The sequence below is a fragment of the Phascolarctos cinereus genome, unplaced genomic scaffold (genome assembly GCF_003287225.1).
Source record: "Phascolarctos cinereus isolate Bilbo 61053 unplaced genomic scaffold, phaCin_HiC Scaffold_5;HRSCAF=322, whole genome shotgun sequence".
Lineage (NCBI taxonomy): Eukaryota > Metazoa > Chordata > Mammalia > Diprotodontia > Phascolarctidae > Phascolarctos > Phascolarctos cinereus.
The window spans coordinates 241,804,638-241,825,567 of record NW_027555958.1 but is presented as its reverse complement, the minus strand read 5'-3'; positions in this window follow the sequence as shown (position 1 = coordinate 241,825,567).

The window sequence follows — 20,930 nt, the reverse complement described above, 5'->3', positions numbered from 1 at the left end:
AATTAGCATTTTCCCTTTCCTTCCTTTCCTGTCAGCCAGGCCCAGCTCTTACCTCAGTGGGTGCACTGGTCTCCTGAACTCCTGAGGTAGCAGTTCCTGAAAGAAAAGAAAATTAGGAAAGAGACAAAAAGATAAGAAGAGAAACTGGAGGAGAGTGAGCCTTGGGTAGAGGGAGTGATGAAAGAGACTGAGACCTAGGCTAGCTAGTTTTTTTTAACCCTACTATTTGTTTTCTTGGACCCTGAGCTCCTTGGGTTTCTTTTCTTTGGTCTTTGAAATTAACATTAACTGTAATTACTTTTCTTTGCTGTTCAGTTGTCTTTGTTTTTAAACTTTCAATAGTCCTTTTTTGAAAGGGGCAGCTTCCCTTAAAAGGATCGATTATTCTCTAGGATAGTTGAAGATATCTTGGGATCATATATCTAATCCTGGAAGGGACCTTAGAGGCCATCTAGTTCAACCTTTATACAAATCAAAAAACTAAGGCCTAGGGAGGTTCCGTGACTTCAGTGACTGCCTGACGGCACTGGCAGTGTCAGAGGTGGGATTTCCACCCAGGTTCTCTGACTCTGGAATAGTTGTTCATCATTAAATAATTGGGGATTCATGATCCTGTGTTGACATAGCCTTATTCTTTAGTTTTTGAATCTGGATCTGTTTTCTAGCACTATTTCACCTAGTTTCTTTTGAATTATTTGTAATTCTCTACATCTTGCAAATTACACAGGCCGGGAAACAGTATAAAGGTACAGTATGTGTTAGAGTGTTCTTGTCATTGTCATTGTCGGTGGTTGTTCTTGTTAATGTTCAGTCGCTTTTCAGTCCTGTCCAACTCTTCCTGACCCATATGGGGGGTTCTTGGCAAAGATTCTGGCGTGGTTTGTCATCTCCTTCTCCAGCTTATTTTATAGATAAGGAACTGAGGCAAACAGGTGTTAAGTGCCTTGCCCAGGGTCACACAGCTAGTAGGTGTCTGAGGCTAGATTTGAACTCAGGAAAATGAGTCTTCCTGACTGTAAGCCTGGCACTCTATCCACTGGGCCATCTAGTTGTCCTCTTAAAGTGTTCTGCTCACTTTTATCATTTCTCTGTGTGTGTGTTTTTAATGGATTTGCATTGCTACCTCACATTGTTTTGGCTTACTATTATCCTTTGAGTCTTCTCTTATTACATTAGACTTCCATGGTCATTCTAATATTTGTAGAGTTTACTTTTCTTTCATTGCATTCTACGCAGTGCCTGTTAAATTCTAATTTGTTCTGACTCCTTTTCTAATTTGAGATTTTGTGGAATTTAGCTCTTATACCTGTGAGCAGGAGATTCTCCAGAGTTGGCTTATTAGCTTTCAAAGAAATATTTTATAGTCTTTTATTAACTTCTCTACTTTGCAAAGTACCTGTTTGACTGGACAGACTAGTATTTCCTTCAAAGAAAGCTGTGTGAGCTATCAGGGACTCTTGCTGGTCCCTGTACAGAAGCAAAGGGTTGGGTGGGCGTGGAAGATTCTTGTTTCCTCAAGAGATTTTAATTCTAGATCTTAAAAGAAGGAAGAAGCTTTAGTCATAAAAAACAGTAGAGTCAGGATACCTGAACTTGAAGGCCTATAGTTGTGAGACTAGAAAGAAGCAAATCATTTACTTTCAGTCTGTTTCTTCTTTTGTAATGTGGGCAGAGCGTTTGTATTGCATATCTCACAGAGGTGTGAAAAGACCACCTTATCAGTTAATGAGCAAGCATTTATTAAGGGCATATTTAGGGCTGATGGCAGTCCCTTAATGCCTTTATTGCTATTGTTCTTGAGTAGTTATGGCCACAAAACTCATTGCCCTTCAGCCAACCTAGGCTCTACCAACCTACTTTCTTGTATTGAGTGTAGGAATGAACTTGGCCTTCGCTATCATATCTAAGAGCTCAAGGTCACCTAAAAGTTAAATAGTAAAAGACTATCTCAAAAGTGCTTTGACATCAGCATTTTTATATATTACCAACAAAGTCTAGCAGGAAGAGATAGAAAGAGAAATTCTATTTAAAATAACTGCAGACAGTTTAAAATACACAGAGTCTTACCTGTCAAGATGAACCCAGGAACTATATGAACACAGTTACTGAACACTTTTCACACAGATAAAGTCAGATCTAAACATTTGGAAAAATTTTAATTGCTCATGGATAGGCTGAGCTAGTATAATAAAAATGACAATTCTGCCTAAATTGATTTACATATTCAGTGCTATTTGTTGTTGTTCAGTTCTTTTTTCAGTCGTGTCCTATTCTTTGTGTCCCCATTTGGGGTTTTCTTGACAAAGATACTAGAGTAGTTTGCCATTTTCTTCAGCTCATTTTACAGATGAGGGGACTGAGGCAAACAGGATTAAGAGACTTGCCCAGGGTCACACGGCTAGTAAGTGTCTGAGGCCAGATTTAAACTCAAGAAGATGAGTTTTCCTGACTCCAGATCTGGCACTCTATCCACTGTTCCACCTAGCTGCCATTAAGTGCCACACCAATCAAATTACTGAAAAATTATTTTACAGAGTTAGAAAAAATAATAACAAAATTCATCTGGAAGAGCAAAAGGTCAAGAATATCAAGGGAATAGATGAAAAAAAAATGTGAAGGAGTGTGGCCTTGCAGTACCAGATCTCAAACTGTATTACAAAGTTGTAATCATCAAAATAATCTGGTACTACCTAAGAAATAGAGTGGTGGAATAATGGAATAGATTAGTTAAATAGACGGTCGGTAGTAAGTGACCATAGTAATTTAGTGTTTGACAAAACCAGATATCCAAGCTTTTGGGACAAGAACTCTTTATTTAACAAAAATTGCTAGGAAAACTGCAGAGCAATTTTGGCAAAAACCAGGCATAGACCCACATCTCTCTCACACTGTATACCAAGATAAGGTTAAAATAGGTTCATGACAGGTGATATCATAAGCAAATTAGGGAAGTATGGAAAATTTTACCTGTCAGATCTATGGATAAGGAAAGAATTTATAATAAGAAGCAGAGAGCATTATGGGATATAAAATGGGTAATTTTAATTGCGTTAAATTTAAAAAGGTTCTTCACCGACAAACCAACGTGGCCGGAATTAGAAGGAAGACAGGAAACTGGGAAAAAATTTATAGAAAGTTTCTCTGATAAAGACCTCATTTTCAAATATATAGAGATCAAGTCAGATTTATAAGAATATAAGTAATTCCCCAGTTTATAAATGGTCAAAGGATATGAACAGAAAGTTTTCAGCAGAAGAAATAAAAGGTATCTATAGTCATATAAAAATACTCTAAATCATTATTGATGAGAGAAATGCAAATTAAAACAACTCTGAGGTATTACCTCACCTATTAAATTGGCTAATGTGTCAGAAAAGGAAAATGTCAAATGTTGGAGGGAATGTGAAAAAATAGAGACACTAATGCACTGTTGGTGGCATTGTGAACTGATCCAACCATTCTGGAGAGCAATTTGGAACTATGCCTAGAGGGCTATAAAATTGTATCACCTTTGACCTAGCAGTACCTCTAGTAGGTCTCTATCCCAAAGAGATCAAAGAAAAAGGAAAAGGACACATATATATATATATATATATATATATATATATACATACACACACACACACACACACACACACACACACACACACAGAAATATTTATAGCAGCAATGTTTGTGGTGACAAAGAATTAGAAATTCCCCATCAGTTGGGGAATGGCTGAACAAGTTGTGGTATGTGATTGTGATGGAATACTATGGTGCTGTAAGAAATAATGAGTAAGATGCTTTCAGAAAACCTGGGAAGATTTACATGCACTGTTGCAAAATGAAGTGAGCAGAACCAGGAGAACATTGTGCACAGTAACAATATCGTACAATGATCAATTGTCAATGGTTTAGTTGTTCCCAGCAATACAGTGATCCAAGACACTTCCAAAGGAATGATGATTAAAAATGCCATCCACCTCCAGTGAAAGAACTGATGGAGTCTGAATGAAGATTGAAGCATACTTTTTAAACTTTCTTTTTCTTTGGACAGCTAGGTGCCACAGTGGATAGAGCACTGGCCCTGGAGTCAGGAGGACCTGAGTTCAAATCTGGACTCAAACACTTGACACTTACTAGCTGAGTGACCCTGGGCAAGTCACTTAGCCCCAGTTGCCTCAGGAAAAAAAAAATCTTTCTTTTTCTTAAGTTTTTTTTTTTGGTTTGCATTTTCTTTTGCAGTATGGCTAATATAGAAATGTTTTGCATGACTGCACATGTATAATCTATATCAAATTGCTTGCCTTCTCAAGGAGGAAGGCAGAAAGAGAAGGAGGGAGAGAATTTGGAACTCAAAATTTTTTTAAAATGGTAATAAAAAGTTTACATGTAATTGAGAAAAAAAATAAAAACAAAAGTGTTTTGAAAACATAGATCTCTGTCCCCAAGCAGTTCTGTCTTTTACTTTTTAATCTGGGCTAGGGATGGTAAAATAGGAAGTGTCCTGTTGATCTTTGTCAATATAGTAGTCCTCTCAGTGGTAAGTAGCAACTGAGAAAGGATTAGGACTCTTGGGTTCTAATGCCATGTGACCTTGAACTGCCATCTGGAACATCACAGGCACTATGTTTACTCTAAGCTGTGCTATTAGTATTATTTGTTCTCTCTGATCAAACCTACAGTTCTGTTATATTTTCTTTCTTTCTGTGAACCTTGCAATCTCTGGTTTATTTTTAGTATGCTTTCTATTTCTGTTTCCATTTCCTGACTAGGGTGCTGCTGGGATGATACAAGAAATTAAAAGAGAAGCTAGTGTGTGATAACTCACGGGAGCTTCATCTGGGGACATACATTCCTTGTGGTAAGAGCCAAAACAGCCTACTGTCTGCCTCACGCACTAATTCTTCTTCAGGCTACATTCAAGGGCATCAGAGTCCAAAACCAGGAATGTAGCTTTGGAGAGAGATCTATGCTTTTATTTTCTAGAACAAAATGAGCTTTTCCCAACAGTTAAAAAGGAAAGTATTAGTAATCCAACTTTACCTCCTCTCCTTCTTTCCTGTCCCCATATCCTCCCCCCAGGTTATTTACATTTTGCCTAATGTCAACTCTAGTATGAGTGGAATCTGAGACCAAGATTTTTTGCTGGCTCTTGAGGATTTGGTTCTAAACTTGTGCTGTATGTCATCCACCTTTACTTTTGGCTAGGATGATTAGAAGAGTCTGAGGGGCAGTGACACACCCAGCTTAGATTCTCTTCAGCACGTCATCCTCTCAGCTCCACTTTGTAGAACTGAGATGATGTGGGAATATCTCCAAGGAGGCTTCTTGTATTCTTTGTGCCATCTCTGAGAGGAGCAAGGAGAAACGCTGGTACAGATACTGCCCAAGCAACCCAAGTAAGGTAAGGCAAGGGGTCTCTGAAAGCATAGGAGCTCTTTTAACTACTTATCTCTTTACTTTACAGTTAACAATGGGTGAAGTATTGCTCCTAAAAATTTTTTTTCTTTTCTTTTTTTTTTTTTGGCAAGACAATTGGGGTGAAGTGACTTGCCTGGGGTCACTCAGCTAAAGTGTCAAGTGTCTGGTCTGAGACCTGGATTTGAACTCAGGTCCTCCTGACTCCAAGGCTGGTGTTCTATCTACTGCGCCACCTAGCTGCCCCGATCCCAAAATTTTTGCTTAGCATTTATACTGATAAGGTTTATGAAATCAGAACAGGGGAACCCATCTCTTCTGATGTATGAAATTGGCAGCCAGGAGTATATTCATTCCTGATTGTAAGCTGATCTTATGTGTCATCTTTGACAATGGAGGAAGGTCCTTTATCATATCAGTTTCCTGTGTTTTTCAGTTTTCCTTTTTGACCTGAAGTATAAGACCTGCCCTGTAAAAGAGGAAGTTGTGAAAGTAGGTGTTCCTCAACAGTGCGTGGACTTTCCAATTTGCTTTTTCTCTTTAAAAAATCTTTTATGTTCTTTTTGTTGCTCTTGCTTCTCATTAACTCCCCTCCCCACCTGCCCCAATAGAACTTTCTCCTGTAACAAAGCAAAACATTATGTAAAACAAATGGACACCTTGCCCATGTCTGGCAATATATACCTCATTCCGTGCCTGTCAAACAGTTGGGATGCCTATAGAATGCCTGGAGCAGGGAGGCCAGCCTCACTGTCAGTCTTTTGAAATCATTTTTGGTCACTGCATGGATCAGAGTTCTAATGTTTTTCAATGTCAGGTCACACTGGTAGCAATCAGCAAAGCTGGGATTTGAACCTTGTCCTCTGGCTCTAAACCACCAGTGTTCTTTCTTTTTCACCATACTGCCTCTTAGGGCTAGAGATATCAGAAATGTGGTTATATGCTGCAGATTATGGGTAATACTTTGAAGGAAGGGCCTAGGGCAGGAGTGGAAAACCTTTGGTCTCCAGACCACACATGGCCTTCTAGGTCCTCAGGTGCTGCCTTTTGACTGAGTCCAGGTTTTACAGAACAAATCTTTTTATTAAGGGTATTTGTTCTGTGAAGTTTGGATTCAGTCAGAAGGCCAAAATTGAGCACCTGGAGGGCTACGTATGGCCTCATGCTTGCAGGTTCTCCACCCCTGGCCTAGGGTCCCTAGGAGATTGGACATTGACTCTGACCTGGAGAACAGTGAGAAAAGAGGCAGCAGAGGTCAGAGGACCCTGAGACCAGAGCTAGAAGACAGTACAGATTGATACAGTGCTGTTTTGCAGAAAAGGATGGACAGCTAGCTGGGAATGTTGAAGAACAGGGATTAGGATTAGGATTGGAGGTAAGGAATTAGAAATGGTGAGGAAAACAGCTAGGGACAGTTAGGTCTTCCGGTGGGTGATGTTTAGTAATTCTGAAGATGTAGTTCATCTTATTTTCTCTGTTCTTTTCACTCTTCTCTCCAAAAGGTTTTCTCTACTTCCTCATTAGGAATCCAGCACGGTATAGTAGAGAGAGAGGAAAGAGTGGTGGCTCTGGAGTCCGAGGACCTGGGTTCAAATCTCACCTCTGACATTTACTGCTTTGTGACCTTGAGCAAGTTATTTAACCTTCCTAGGCCTCAGTTTCCTCATCTGTAAAATTAGAGGGTTGGACTAAATGACCGCTGAGGTACCTTTCAGCTCTAGACCTACAATCTTATGAGTATCAGTTTGATTTCTTCTACCCGGTAGTCCCCATTGTTAGTTCCTTTGTTGAGTAGAACCAAAGGGCTGAGTTGTTTGACAACACTTGGGGATTCTGTACTGTGTTCTAGGTTCATGGCTTGGTGTTTAGCCCTCTAAGAGGCTGGGAAAGTAGGAATGGGGGAGGGGGGAGGAGGGTGCTCCACCTATAGGGATGAGTTGATAAGATACAGGACAGGTAATCAAACTTGGTATCTCATCTCAAGTCTGATTCCTGAAAGACTTGGCTTTCAGTTAATGGGAAAGTGTGAATAGGAACTATGCTATTTTTTTTTCGAAGTAGTGGCTCATCTTCCCTCCTAGGATAAAATGGGCCCTGGAGGTGAATGAGACACTTGCCTCTTCTAGTCTGATGTTCTTCTCTGAACTTTATGGTAGAAAGTTTAATTCCTTCGATGTATGATATTGTATCATTGTCATCAGGTGAATGCCTACCCAGACGTTTTTAAAAATTGTTATTGATGTCTTTATTTCATTTCCCAGTATATATGGTCCTTCTTCCCCCACTCAGAGAGCTACCCTTAATAAGACAGAATAAAAAAGGCAATTCAACAAATCTAACTGCAGTTATGAAGTATTAACACTTTCATTTGTGAGCAGTTTGCTATTGAAAAGGACGGAAAGTGAACTTGTGTAAAGAAAGATTAAAAGCAACTTTAGTGGCCTACAGGGACAGAAAAAGAACCTTTGTGCATGAAAAACTTAAAATCCATACATATGTGAAGAAATAGTTTTTCTATTAAAATGTGAGGAAAGAGGACTGAATAGAGAACTTTGAGGACCTGCTTGGGAGCAGAAGAATGCCTGAAGCATTGATTGTGGTGAGCGGATTGTTGTGGCCCCTCAGCTCGTTTGCATGTTGTCACTGCTTTTAGAGCTTGAGAGGTTACAACTCATGCGATGGCACATCAAATAATTGTTCCCAGACTATGAGAAGATTAAAAAGGAACTGTTGGCTTCACGAGTGATTAAAAGCTGGGCATTGTGAGTTTTACCTCACAAGGGCAAGATGACCACTGGGAAATTCTTAGTTTAGCCATTAGGAGCAGTGAAGAACCTAGTGACAGAATGCTAGAAGGAGCAATCAGATGACAGGAAGATTTCAGCTGCTGTACCTGGGAATCCTAACGATTGAAAGAGAAACATTACTTTGTGGACTAGCTGAAAAAAAGGTTGGGAGCTTTCTGCTTAGACAAAAGTGGAACTCTGATATGGTTTCAGCTGTTGCCCTTCGGAGTTCTCTCTAGTTTGAGAGAGGTACAGCTTCTCAAAGGCTCTTCCTGGTTGTTCTCTCCTTACTACTTCCTGTCCCCACTCTCTATTGAGAGGGAAAAGGAGAGGAGGAAAAGAAAGGCCTTGCAGTCACTTTGCTCTCTATGAGTACAGGCTGAAAGTTGATTGATTTGATGCAGAATCCTGTTGAGTGAAAAATTGGCTGGTCTTCTCTGCCTTTTCCAGAGAGCCAACCTGAGGGGCTTTGCAGATCTCTGGCTTATGGGAATTGCTTGTCACTGGAACAGTGTTAACACTTTCTCAGCACCCTTTTAGGGTAATTGTGAGTTGAAATAATTTGTCACTGTTTTATCAGTTTGAAAGTAGAAAAGGAGCAGATTTGCCTTGAATTAGAGAGTTAGGACTAGGAGGGAAACAGCTAATAGAGAATCTATTTTGTGTGAATTAGATTGTCACAAAGGGACCAAATACATAAAGACATACACTCCAGAGTTGTGAGTTGCCCCAAGCAAATGAATTTTCCTAACTTATGTCTTTTCCTGCTTGGTTTTTGTAAGTGTGTGTCCACTGTTCCCCAAGGACATTGTCGATGTATTTGTGGAAGTCTGTGACCTAGATTTGTGTTTGAGCTGTGATGTTTTGATTATTACTGCATTTGCTTTATCTTTAGTAACTAATGATTAACTATTTTTTTAATTTAAAAAAATTATTTTAGTTCTTAACATTCACTTCCACAAGATTTTTTTAATATAAATTTATTTATTTGTAGTTTTCAACATTCATTTCCACAAGTTTTTGAGTTCCAGATTTTCAACCCGTCTCACCCTCCCCCCACCCCAAGATGGCATGCAATCTGAATATCCCTTCCCCTAGTCTGTCCTCTTTTCTTTCTCTCCCCCCTTCTCTTATCCCCTTCCCCTTCTGTTTTCCTGCAGGGCAGGATAGACTTCTGTACCCCATTTCCTGTATTTCTTATTTCCCGATATAGCATGTGACAACTTTTTTTTTAAACATATGTTTTTAAAACTTTAGGTTTCAAATTTTCTCTCTTCCTCCCTCCCCACACACCCTCATTGAAAAGGCAAGCAACTCAATATAGGTTGTACATGTGCAGTTATGCAAAACACATCCATAGTAGACATGTTGTGAAAAACTAACTCTATTTCCCTTAATCCTATTCTGCCCTCCCATTTATTCTATTCTTTCTTTTGACCCTGTTCCTCCTCAGAAGTATTTACTTCTGATTACACCCTTTTCCAATCTGCCCTCCTCTCTGTCAATCCCCCTGCTCTCTTATCCCCTTCTCCCCCTATTTTCTTGTAGGGTAAGACAAACTTCCATACCCAATTGAATGTGTATGTTATTCCCTCCTTAAGCCAAATCCTGTGAAAATAAGATTTACTCATTCCCTCTCACCTGCTTCCTTTCCACTGTAAGAGACTTTTCTGTTTTTTCTTTGTGAGATAATTTACTCCATTCTACCTCTCTGAGCATAATCCTCCCTCATACCTTAATTTTATTCTCCAGATATGACCCCTTAATCTTCAACTCACCCTGTGCCATCTATCTATCTATCTATCTATCTATCTATCTATCTATCTATCTATCTTCATACATATAATTTTTTTCCTCCAACTACCCTAATACTGACAAAGGTCTCATGAGTTATAAATATCATCTTTCCATGCAGGAATGTAAACAGTTCAATTTTAATAAGTCTTATGATTTCTCTTTCCTGTTTACCTCTTCATGTTCCACTTGAGTCCTGTATTTGAAAGTCAGATTTTCTATTCAGCTCTGGTCTTTTCATCAGGAAAGCTTGAAAGTCCTCTATTTCACTGAATGACCATTTTTTCCCCTGAAGGATTATATTCAGTTTTGCTGGGTAGGTGATTCTTGGTTGTAATCCTATCTCCTTTGCCCTCCGGAATATTTTATTCCATGCCCTGCAGTCCTTTAATGTAGAAGCTGCTAAATCTTGTGTTATCCTGATTGTGTTTCCACAGTACTTGAATTGTTGCCTTCTGGCAGCTTGTAAGATTTTGTCCTTGACCTGGGAACTCTGGAATGTGGCTATTATATTCCTAGGAGTTATCCTTTGGGGATCTCTTTCAGGAGGAGATCTGTGGATTCTTTCAATTTCTATTTTGCCCTCTGGTTCTAATATATCAGGGCAGTTTTCCTTGATAATTTCTTGAAAGATGATGTCTAGGTTCTTTTTTTGATCATGACTTTCAGATAGCCCAATAATTTTTAAATTTCTCTCTCCTGGATCTATTTTCCAGGTCAGTTGTTTTTCCAATGAGATATTTCACATTGTTTTCTAATTATTCATTCTTTTGGATTTGTTTTACAGTATCTTGATTTCTCATAAAGTCATTAGCTTCCAATTGCTGTATTCTGATTTTTAAGGAAGTATTTTCTTCAGTAGTCTTTTGGACTTCCTTTTCCATTTGGCCAATTTATTCTTTTTAGGGCATTTTTCTCCTCATTGGCTTTTTGGACCTCTTTTTCCATTTGGGTTAGGCTATTTTTTTTTAGCATTTTTTTTTAACTTTAATTTTTTTAATTTTTTTTTCCATATGCTTTTGAGTTGAAAATTTTTCTCCCTGTTCCTCCCCCCCCCCCAGACAGTGCACAATCTGACATAGGCTTTACATTGACATACCCATTAAACATATTTTCACATTAGTGAAATTGTAAGTAAAAATTAAAACCAATAGGAGGAACCATCAGAAAGATGAAACAAAACTCAACAGAAGGTAAAAATAAGTGAGAGCGATTGGACTTCTATAGTTCTTTCTTTGGATGTGGACAGCATTTTCCATCCCGAGGCCTCTGGAGATGTCTTAGATCCTCGTAATGCTGAGAAGGGTTCAGTTTAACATTCTTAGTCATTGCATAACGTGGCTGTTATTGTGTCCAAAGTCTGCTTGGTTTTGCTCACTTCACTCAGCATCAGACCATACAAGTCTTTCCAGGTTTTTCTGAAGTTAGCCTGAACATCATTTCTTATAGCACAGTAGTATTCCATTACATTCATATACCACAACTTGCTCAGCCATTCCCCAATGGATGGGCATCCTCTCCATTTCCAATTCTTTGCCACCACAAAAAGAGCTGCTATGAGTATTTTTGTACATGTGGGTCCTTTTCCCATTTGTTTGATCTCTTTGGGATATAGTCCTAGAAGTGCTATTGCTGGATCAAAGGGTGTGCACATTTTTGTAGCCCTTTGGGCATAGTTCCAAATTGTTCTCCAAAATGGTTGGATTATTTCGCAACTCCACCAACAATGTATTAGCGTTCCAATTTTTCCACATCCTCTCCACCATTTGTCATTTTCCTGTTTTGTCATGTTGGCCAATCTGATAGGTGTGATGTGGTACCTCAGAGTTGTTTTGATTTGCATTTCTCTAATCAATAACGATTTAGAGCATTTTTTCATATGACTACAGATGGCTTTAATTTCTTCATCTGAGAACTGTTTGTTCATGGGTTAGGCTATTTTTTAAGGTGTTAATTTCTTCAGTATTTTTCTGGGTCTCCTTTAGCAAGCTGTTGATTTGTTTATCATGATTTTCTTGCATCACTCTCATTTCTGTTTCCAGTTTTTCTTCTGCTTCCCTTACTTGATTCTCAAAATCCCTTTTGAGCTCTTCCAAGGCCTGGGAATGATTCATATTTTTCTTGGAGGCTTTGGATGTAGGAGCTTTGACTTTGTTGTCTCCTTCTGGTTGTATATTTTGATCTTCTTTGTCACCAAAGTAAGATAATATAGTCTGACTCTTTTTGCACTGCTTGCTCATGATCCCGGCCAATTACTTGAGTTTTAAACTCCTTGTTAAGGTAAGAGTCTGTTTCCAATGTGGAGAATGTACTGTCCCCAAGCTTCAGGAGTTTGTATAGCTGTTTTCAGAGATACTTGTAGGGACCTGTAAATTTTCAGTTCTCACAAGGTGGTATGATAAGGGGCAAGGTGTTTACTCCTTTCCTGGCCTGTGACCACATGTATTCCTTTCTGTCCTGTAACTGTGAGGACGGACTCCTCTCCACAATCACTACAAGCTCCACCAAGCCAGAGCTCCTCCTCACCCCAGCACTGCTGTCCAGAACTGTGACCCAGATCCAAACACGGGCAAAGCAAGAGATTCCTGCCTCAGCACTGGCAAAGAGATCCCTGCAGTCCCTCTCTGATCAGCCACTGGATTCCCCCTCAGCCTGTGGGCCGGAAGCTTGGGAAGCAGCTCTCCCCCCCCCCCACTCTCTTGGGGAATGAAGCTGAAACCCCGCCTTCCTTTCTCAGCACGGACAGAAACAGACTTTTCCCACTGACCTTCTAAGTTGTCTTTGGCATTAGTGGGTTGAGGAGTCTGGAAACCTCCACAGCTGCCCAAGATTCAGTCCTCTGAGGCCTGCTCCAGGGTTGCTGGGGCCTGCATGCCCATGCTGCAGCTGGCACACCCGCATCGCACTGCGCTGCGCTCCCAGCCCGGCACGATACACCTTTCTGATCAATCATCCAGGTTGTCTTGGGCTGTAAATTTGTTTCACTCTGTCTTTTTGTGGGTTCTGCTGCTTCAGAATTTGTTTAGAGCCATTTTTTATGAGTATTTGGAGGGGTTTGGGGGAGAGCTTAAGCAAGTCACTGCTTTCACTCCACCATCTTGGCTCCGCCCCTCCACAAGATTTTGAGTTACAAATTTTCTCCTCGTGTCGTCCCTCCCCTCACCCCAAGATGGCCTGCATTCTGAATACCCTTTCTCCTAATGTGCCCTCCCTTCTGTCTCTTCCTCCCCTTCTCTTATCCCTTTCCCCTTCAGTTTTCCTATAGGGCAGGATAGATTTCTATACTCCATTGCCTGTATATCTTATTTCCCAGTTGCATATGAAAACAATTTTTTTAACATTTGTCTTTAAAATGTTTAACTGTTATTGATTCCATCTTATTTTTAAGTGGATGTTTCATGTTTGAGTTAATGTTGTCATCATGGTAATTGAATTTATATAAATGAGGAATACATTGCTGAAGCCTTATGAGCTACAGTTATAGAGAAGTAAGAGTGTATTTCTCCTATAACAGAGTTACCCTGAAAGACTCCTGAGAGAATTGTAGCTGTAGCTTTGTGGTAGTGGTCTGTTTTTGGGAAATCCAGACCTGCTGGTGTGAGGGCAGTTTGGGCACGTGAGCCGACCCAGAGAAAGAAAAAGAGACTACATATCCCATGCCAGTGGCTTGGATGCTGACCTTCATCCATGCTACGTCCCCTGCACATCAACCAAGTTTGATACTTTTGAAAAGAAGAAAGAAGCTCCATTCCTGTAACTCTTCTTCTAGGCCAAGCTTATTCACCCCGTGTTCAGTTTTGATTTTTTTTATTGTTTCTTCTATTTACCTTGTTGTAATTCTTGTCTGTCTTGTTTTCCTGGTTCTGCTTACTTCTCTTTGCAGTGGCTCATATAAGTCTTCCATTTTTCTCTGTGTCCTTCATATTTATTGTTCCTGATAGTATACTGATATTCTGTTAAATCTGTTTTGCGTGTGAAAATTTGTTTAACCATTTGCCATTTGATGGGCCTTTACTTTATTTCCATTTCTTTGGTACTACAAAAAGTATTAAGTATTATTAAGTATTTTCCTTCCTGTCCATACTTTACCAGTTCCTCCATGAAGCCTTCCTGGATGCCTTTGTTAGTAACAACCTTTCTCCTCTGACTTCACAAAGTGCTCTTATTATATATTAAAATCACCTATGTCTTTCCTATAAGCTCTAAACTCTGTAAGGGGTGGGAAGCATGCCTCATCTAAATGTCATATCCCTACCAGTTGGTGTTTAATAAATTTTCTGATTCAAATGTGTTTCAAACATTGACTTTGATTTCCTTTCTAGGTTTACTTGACCCCATAACACAGAGCTTTGCATCTGTAGCACCAGCAGAGTTCATCCTGATATAGTGTTGTGTGTAATCTGTGAGACTGATGGTTCTTATTTATAAATCTTAGTTTGGCAAGTGGAAGGAGTAGGATTACGAAGTGCATTGCCACTTGATTTCCTGAAGACTTAGTTTATTGAGTAAATTGCCTTTTGAGTCCAGAGGCATTAGTAAGCTCAACTCCTTCCATATCCCAAATCTGAATCAAACTTCTGATTGGTGCCGTGAAGCAGGACAGCCTGCTGCCTTCCCTGTTAAGCCTTCACTATTCCGTTCTCTTATGGCACTCCCAAGCTATAATTAAGTTCCTGTATGAAACTGTATCCCTCAGCTGGCACATACTGTAGCTACAATCCCTAGAATTACATTTGAGATGATTGTTGTTTCTTAGGAGTCTGACTGGCCACCACCTGATCTCTTAGGGACATAAAATGGGGGCTCGAACAAGCCAGGAAATGGCTCTAGGAAATCTGTCCTGAGGGTGGAGGCCCACATCCTCATTGTAAACTGGTAAGTGGGTGGAATGCTATTGGAGGGTAAAGGTGATTTAATTTCACTTCTGGCTTCTTACTTTTTATTTTTTATTTTTTGGTTTTTTTTGCTAGGCAGTGGGGTTAAGTGACTTGCCCAGAGTCACACAGCTAGTAAGTGTCAAGTGTCTGAGGCTGGATTTGAACTCAGGTCCTCCTGAATCCAGAGCTGGTGCTCTATACACTGCACCACCTAGCCACCCCTGGTGGCTTCTTACTCATGGAATGTTTTCACCTCCTGAGCCAGTAACGTGTTGATGAAACGTGTTGCTCTTGTGGGTTCCTCCCTGTCATAGAGAAAGGGTTGATAAAGTCTGTCCTTTATATTAAAGACAAGAGCTCTCCTGCCATTGAGCCCTTGTTCAATAAGGGAGAGGATTACAGAGACTCAAAAGGCATTTTGAACTTGTTGGAGAAAAGCATGTGGTCTTCTAAATGCAAGGCACAGTGCTTATTTGGGGAGTTATGTCTCTCGGAGACCTCAGTGCCAACCACCTCATTTGGTTGGAGTTAGTTAGATTTAAGTAGGAAGCAGCCTTAGAGATCTATTTCAGCTCCCTTTGTGAATGGCTCTTACTGTGGCATAAGTAGCAGCAGTCTGAGAAAATTTATGACCAAGCTCATAATTTTATTCTGAATCTTCCTCATGAAGTCAAAGCTCTTTTTAAGGACCCTGGGTCCAAACTACAATTTGAGATGATGCCCAAGATCACTCCCATCCACTTAGATCTTACCTTTTCTGGAACTTTTCCCATAGGTTCTCCCAAAGATGAAACCATATTTATTTTGTTGTTTTTGCTGTGTGTGTGTGTGTGTGTGTGTGTGTGTGTGTGTGTGTGTGTGTGTGTGTATGTGTATATGTGAGTGTGTGTGTGTGGCAGTCGGGGTTAAGTGACTTGCTTAGGGTCACACAACTAGTAAATGAAACCATATTTAAGACATCTTATATTACTTTCTCAAGATGTCAGGTTATCCCAACATTGCTGTTAAGGAGGAGGTCAGGATCCACTAGGATGCTGCTAAATGCTTTTGTGTTAGCTGGCCTTTCTCACTGTCAATTCCTGCTATTAGAAGTCTACATGGAGTTCCCCTTTCAAGCAGTTGCCTGTCCTTAGTGATCTTTGTAACATATGTGGTTCAACAGACACTATGTTAAATTATTCCCAGGGTCCCAGAGCTGAGAGGGACTTTGAGAAGTCACCTTCTTTACTCAAAGCAAAACTACATTCAGACCACTCCAGATAGGTGCCTGGTGGCCAAGCCCTCGTGAGTGGTTCCTTCTGCCACTGAATGTTTTCAGGTAGATTCCAGGAAATGTCTGACTCAGTCTGACTCATCTGAGTCACGCAGGTCTTCAACACTCATTAGCTGTATGATTGACAAGTCACTTACTCTCTCTGAGCCTCATTTTCTTCATAGGTAAATGAGGGCTAACAAAATTGCATGCACTCCACAGGGTTATCGTAAGGCAATCACTTAGTAAAAACTCTACTATACTCTAGAAGTGGAATCTGTTGTTAAGTTTTTATTGCTGTATTTTGTTTGGTTGCTTAGATTTGATAGTAAATCCATTTTTCTAAAAATGTAATTTGTGGAGTGAGTGAAGGCACTTTCACCATTTTCTAGAAATTCTTCCTAAGAAGTTATTGATTTTCCTTTGCAGAGACAATCTTGAGTCCCTGTGCCTTTTACAGACTTGGATATTCAACATAAAATCCCAGAGGATTTCCAGGTTGCCACATCAGTTGTACATTCTCAGTTCTGTGCTTCTGCCAGACTTGTGGTGCTCTTAAGGAGGTGGATTTGAAAACCTTGGATAACCTGGTTGCCTTAAAAAAGACCTCTCATTATCCTTTGGCGTTGGCTCTTTTGTAGGATGGCTGTCTCCATCTGACACTGCTGATCCAAGCATCTTTTTTAGGCCTTCTTTCTTAGTGGGGAACTTAAGTCATGGAGAGCCAGTGGACCTGGCAGTCCTGACCCATGGCCTGCTTCTTGTGCCCTTGGCAATCTCGTGAAGTTTTCTTTGCTTCCGTTGTCAGCTTAGGGGTGTGTGTGTGTGGGTGTGTGTGGTGTGTGTGTGTGTGTATTTGGGGTGGGGAGCAGCTTTAAGATATTTCATGTTAGTAAAATATTATGAAGAAAATTATTTTCTTCTCTGAATGGAACTTTTCATTTCCTCAGAATTCCTTATTCTGAAGGTTGCTCATTTTTAAAAATTAGAAACAAAGAATTGCTTACAGGAACCTCTGTGAACTTCAATTCTTTCTGTCCAGCTCTAAAAGTCTTGAGTCTGAATTATTGACTCATTTTTGTAAACCCCTCTATGGGAGAACTTATGGTACCTTCATTGTACTTTCTTTTTTTTTTTTTGATGAGGCTTTCAGGGTTAAGTGACTCACCCAGGGTCACACAACTAGTATGTGTCAAGTGTCTGGTCTGAGTCTGAATTTGAACTCGGGTCCTCCTGACTCCAAGGCTGGAGCTCTATCCACTGCACCACCTAGCTGCCCCATTATGCTTGCTTTTCAGATCTTCCCATCTGGGCAAAGATGCCAGGAGCCCAGAGAAAAGAATTGCTGCCCAATAAGAAGTCAAAGACCTGGAGTGAACTCTTGCCTCAGGACAAGGAACATGGGTCCCTCCGGGGCAGGGACTCTCAACCTTTTGGGAGTTGTGACACCTGCTACTGGATTTCACAGTGCAGCTCCCCCCTCCTTTCAAAAAGGCCTGTGTGGCACTTATTTTTAAAATTAATTTTCTGAGAACTCACTGAGATTTGGGTGGTCTGGAGAGACTTTTAATTTTTCTTTTTAACTTAGATGTACCTTGTAGTTAGGGTTAGATTTCAAGGCCAGGATTTGGCACGGTTTTATGTGTGTGGCTGTGTATGTCTGTGTGTCTCTGTGTCTAGGCAGAAAGAACTCTCAGACGTATATGTATGTATACACCCACACACCGTTTCACTTCCATTTCCTGTTTTCATTCTTTCTGCCGTAGGATTTCTATCTGCTTAGCCAAATGGACACATGTGGGAAAGAGTCCTTTTGGCTCAGTGCGTCCTGAACTTTAGATGGTGCTCATGACATGGGCCTTGGGGCCACGTACGCCCTACGTTTTTAAGAATTGCCATTACCACATCCCAGGCACCTCTCATACCATAGCAGTACAATTAGAGTAGAGGTTTGACTTGCTACCTCATGATTTATCGCGTCCTGTCATTATGACAGGTTCCTTTCGAATGTTACTATGATTAGGCTGGATGTGTAGGGATTTTTTTTCTCTTTGAGAAAGAAAAGTTATGTAAGGCCCTGAATAATGTAGTTCTCCAAGCACCTTTTTCTTTGGAAGAGCTCAGAGGCTTTAGTGAGCTTAGATCTTTGGTCAGACAGAAGCATTTGGCTAGAGAGTTGGAATTCTTTTGAATAGACTGGGGGAGATCTAATGTCCTCGTGGGTTGGATGGCAACTTGGTATTGTAGAAAAAGCATTGGAAAAACAAACAAACAAACAAGAATGTGGGGCAGCTAAGTGGCTCAGTGGCTAGAACACCAACCTTGGAGTCAGGAGGACCTGAGTTCAAATCCAGTCTCAGACCAGACACTTGCTGCTTACTAGCTGTGTGACCCTGGGCAAGTCACTTAACCCCGAAAGCCTCACCAAAACAAACAAGCAAACAAAGGAAAAGCATTGGAGAGAAACAGGACAATGTGGTGGACAGGGATCTAGCCTCCATGACAGGAGCACCAGAGTTCTTATCCTGGCTGTGCATCCTGCCTGTGTGACCCCGAGAAAGTCACAGAGCCTCTCAGTGTCAGAGAAAGAGGAATCTCTCCCACCCCTGCCCTCCAGTTGCCTCTACCGAGAATACCAGAGGCCTGTAGAAACCCAGCCTACAGTACTAGAAGAAGTGCCACATTCAAGTGGCTTCTGCTCTCAAGAATCACATGCTCCTTTATGTTCAGAAATCTGGCCTCCCTTAGCTCCAGAAAGCCCAGCACAAGCTGATTTTAGCTCCCAATAGGCAAACAAGAGCCTGTAATTTGAGAATAAGGCCAAAGTTTCCCAAAAGGCAAAACTACTTTGGTAGTTGACAATGTTAACAGGCTGAGTGGGAGCCTTAACCAAGAAAAGGTCTACCTTTAAAGGAACTATGCTCAGAACTTTGGGTTTCAGCAGTTTCCTTCTGGGTATTGTATATGGGTGCCCAAAACTTCCAGGTGGGTAAAGGGTAGAAGTAAACAGTATTCAACCCAGAGATTTCATTAGCCAAAAAACGAGGAGCAGATAGCCCTTAGATCAAGAGCAACGGGGGCTAGGGCATTTCTACCCTTTTCTTCTGAATTTCGTGGGGTTTGTAGCTGTTTTCAGTTTGAGATTCTCGTGAAAGAAGGCTATCTTTGCAAGAAAAACAAAATGACTGTGTGTACCTCCTTTAAGGGAAACCAGGTAGGATCATCAAACTATCCCTTGTAATTTATTGAGCATTTATCATGTGTGATCAGTTCTCTACTACATGTTGTAGATGACTATATTCAAGATTCTTATAACCTAGTTGAGAAAAATAGCCGTATAGACTGACTGACATCTTGGGCAAGTAACTTAACTCCTCAATGCCCCAGCCAACTTTCACAAGTCTGTACATTGCAGAACAATTGCTAAATTTTGTCGTACAGACTAAATGCTTTAAGAGATCTAGGGGGGTGGGGCAGCTAGGTGGCGCAGTGGATAGAGCACCGGCCCTGGATTCAGGAGGACCTGAGTTCAAATCCAGCCTCAGACACATATCACTTACTAGCTGTGTGACCTTGGGCAAGTCGCTTAACCCCATTGCCTATCCTAAAAAAAAAAAAAAGACCTAAGGCGGGGGAGATCAGTGACAGCTGGAGTAATAGAATGTTCACAAAGTCCTTTCTTCACTGTAATGTAAGCCTCTGAGATACATAGTACAGTTATGATTATTATCCCTGTGAGGCTCAAAAGAGGTGAGGACTCGCTTGCTCAGGGTCACAGAGCTACACATACTAGTAATCCTATAGAACTGGTGCTTCTACCTCCAAGTTCAGTGTTCTTAGTATTTTTAAAAAGTAATTTTTCTTTTTCTTTTTTTTGTGCTGAACTTGACAAACACCAATAAATGAACATGTTCATGGACAAAGAAGAACAGAAAAAGATTTATGCAGGAAATTTATATAGGTCTACGTGACTATAGGCCCAGCCCTCTAGCTGCCCTAAGTGGACTACTTACTTGACCCTAAATAATATATGTATTATGGTTGTTAGTAATAATAATAATAAGACCTCATATTTATGCAGATCTCTAAAGTTGCTAAGTCCTTTACAAACATTATTATCTCATTGAGTTATCCTACAACCCTATGAGGCAGATAGACGGTGTAAATATTCCCTTTTTAAGGATGAATTGACTAAGAATTGGAGTTTTAATGTGTTATGTGTGTCACTCTGGGAAATTAAGAGACTTTATCAAGGGCCCACTATCACTTGTTCCCTGTGTGACTTAGGCAATATACCTTCTACCTCTGGGCCCCAGGCTCATGGACTAGAGCATAGCTAAGGTCCTTTTTAGTCCTAAATCTCAAGATTAACAAAAGCTAGTTAAGTGATGATCCAGAGCTTACAACCCAGGTCTTTTAATACTGAAACTGATTCTCTTGCCTCTGCACCAATTTTCTTGTCCGTTTGCTCTTTTTTGTACATCTTAGTCTGGCTCCCCAACCAGACTGTAAGCTTTAGGGCAGGGACCTTGTCCTAAACTCCTCAGCACATCAGTACTTGTCTTCAGTAACATCTAGTCGTATTAAGTGTCTCTTAATCTATTTCCTACTCTCAGCCAAAAGTGTTAGTTAAGAGAATGTCTAAACTTGTGCTGCTCCCTGCCAAGTGGGAGGAGGGAAGCGGTTCCCCCTTGTTCGTCTCCTGAGAAATACTAAGAGTAACAGAGGAAACTGTTTGAAATGGTGCCACCCAGACTCAAACTAGCTGGTTGAGAGTTCTGCCCTCCTATTTGACCTCAGTAGCCCTGCACACCGATC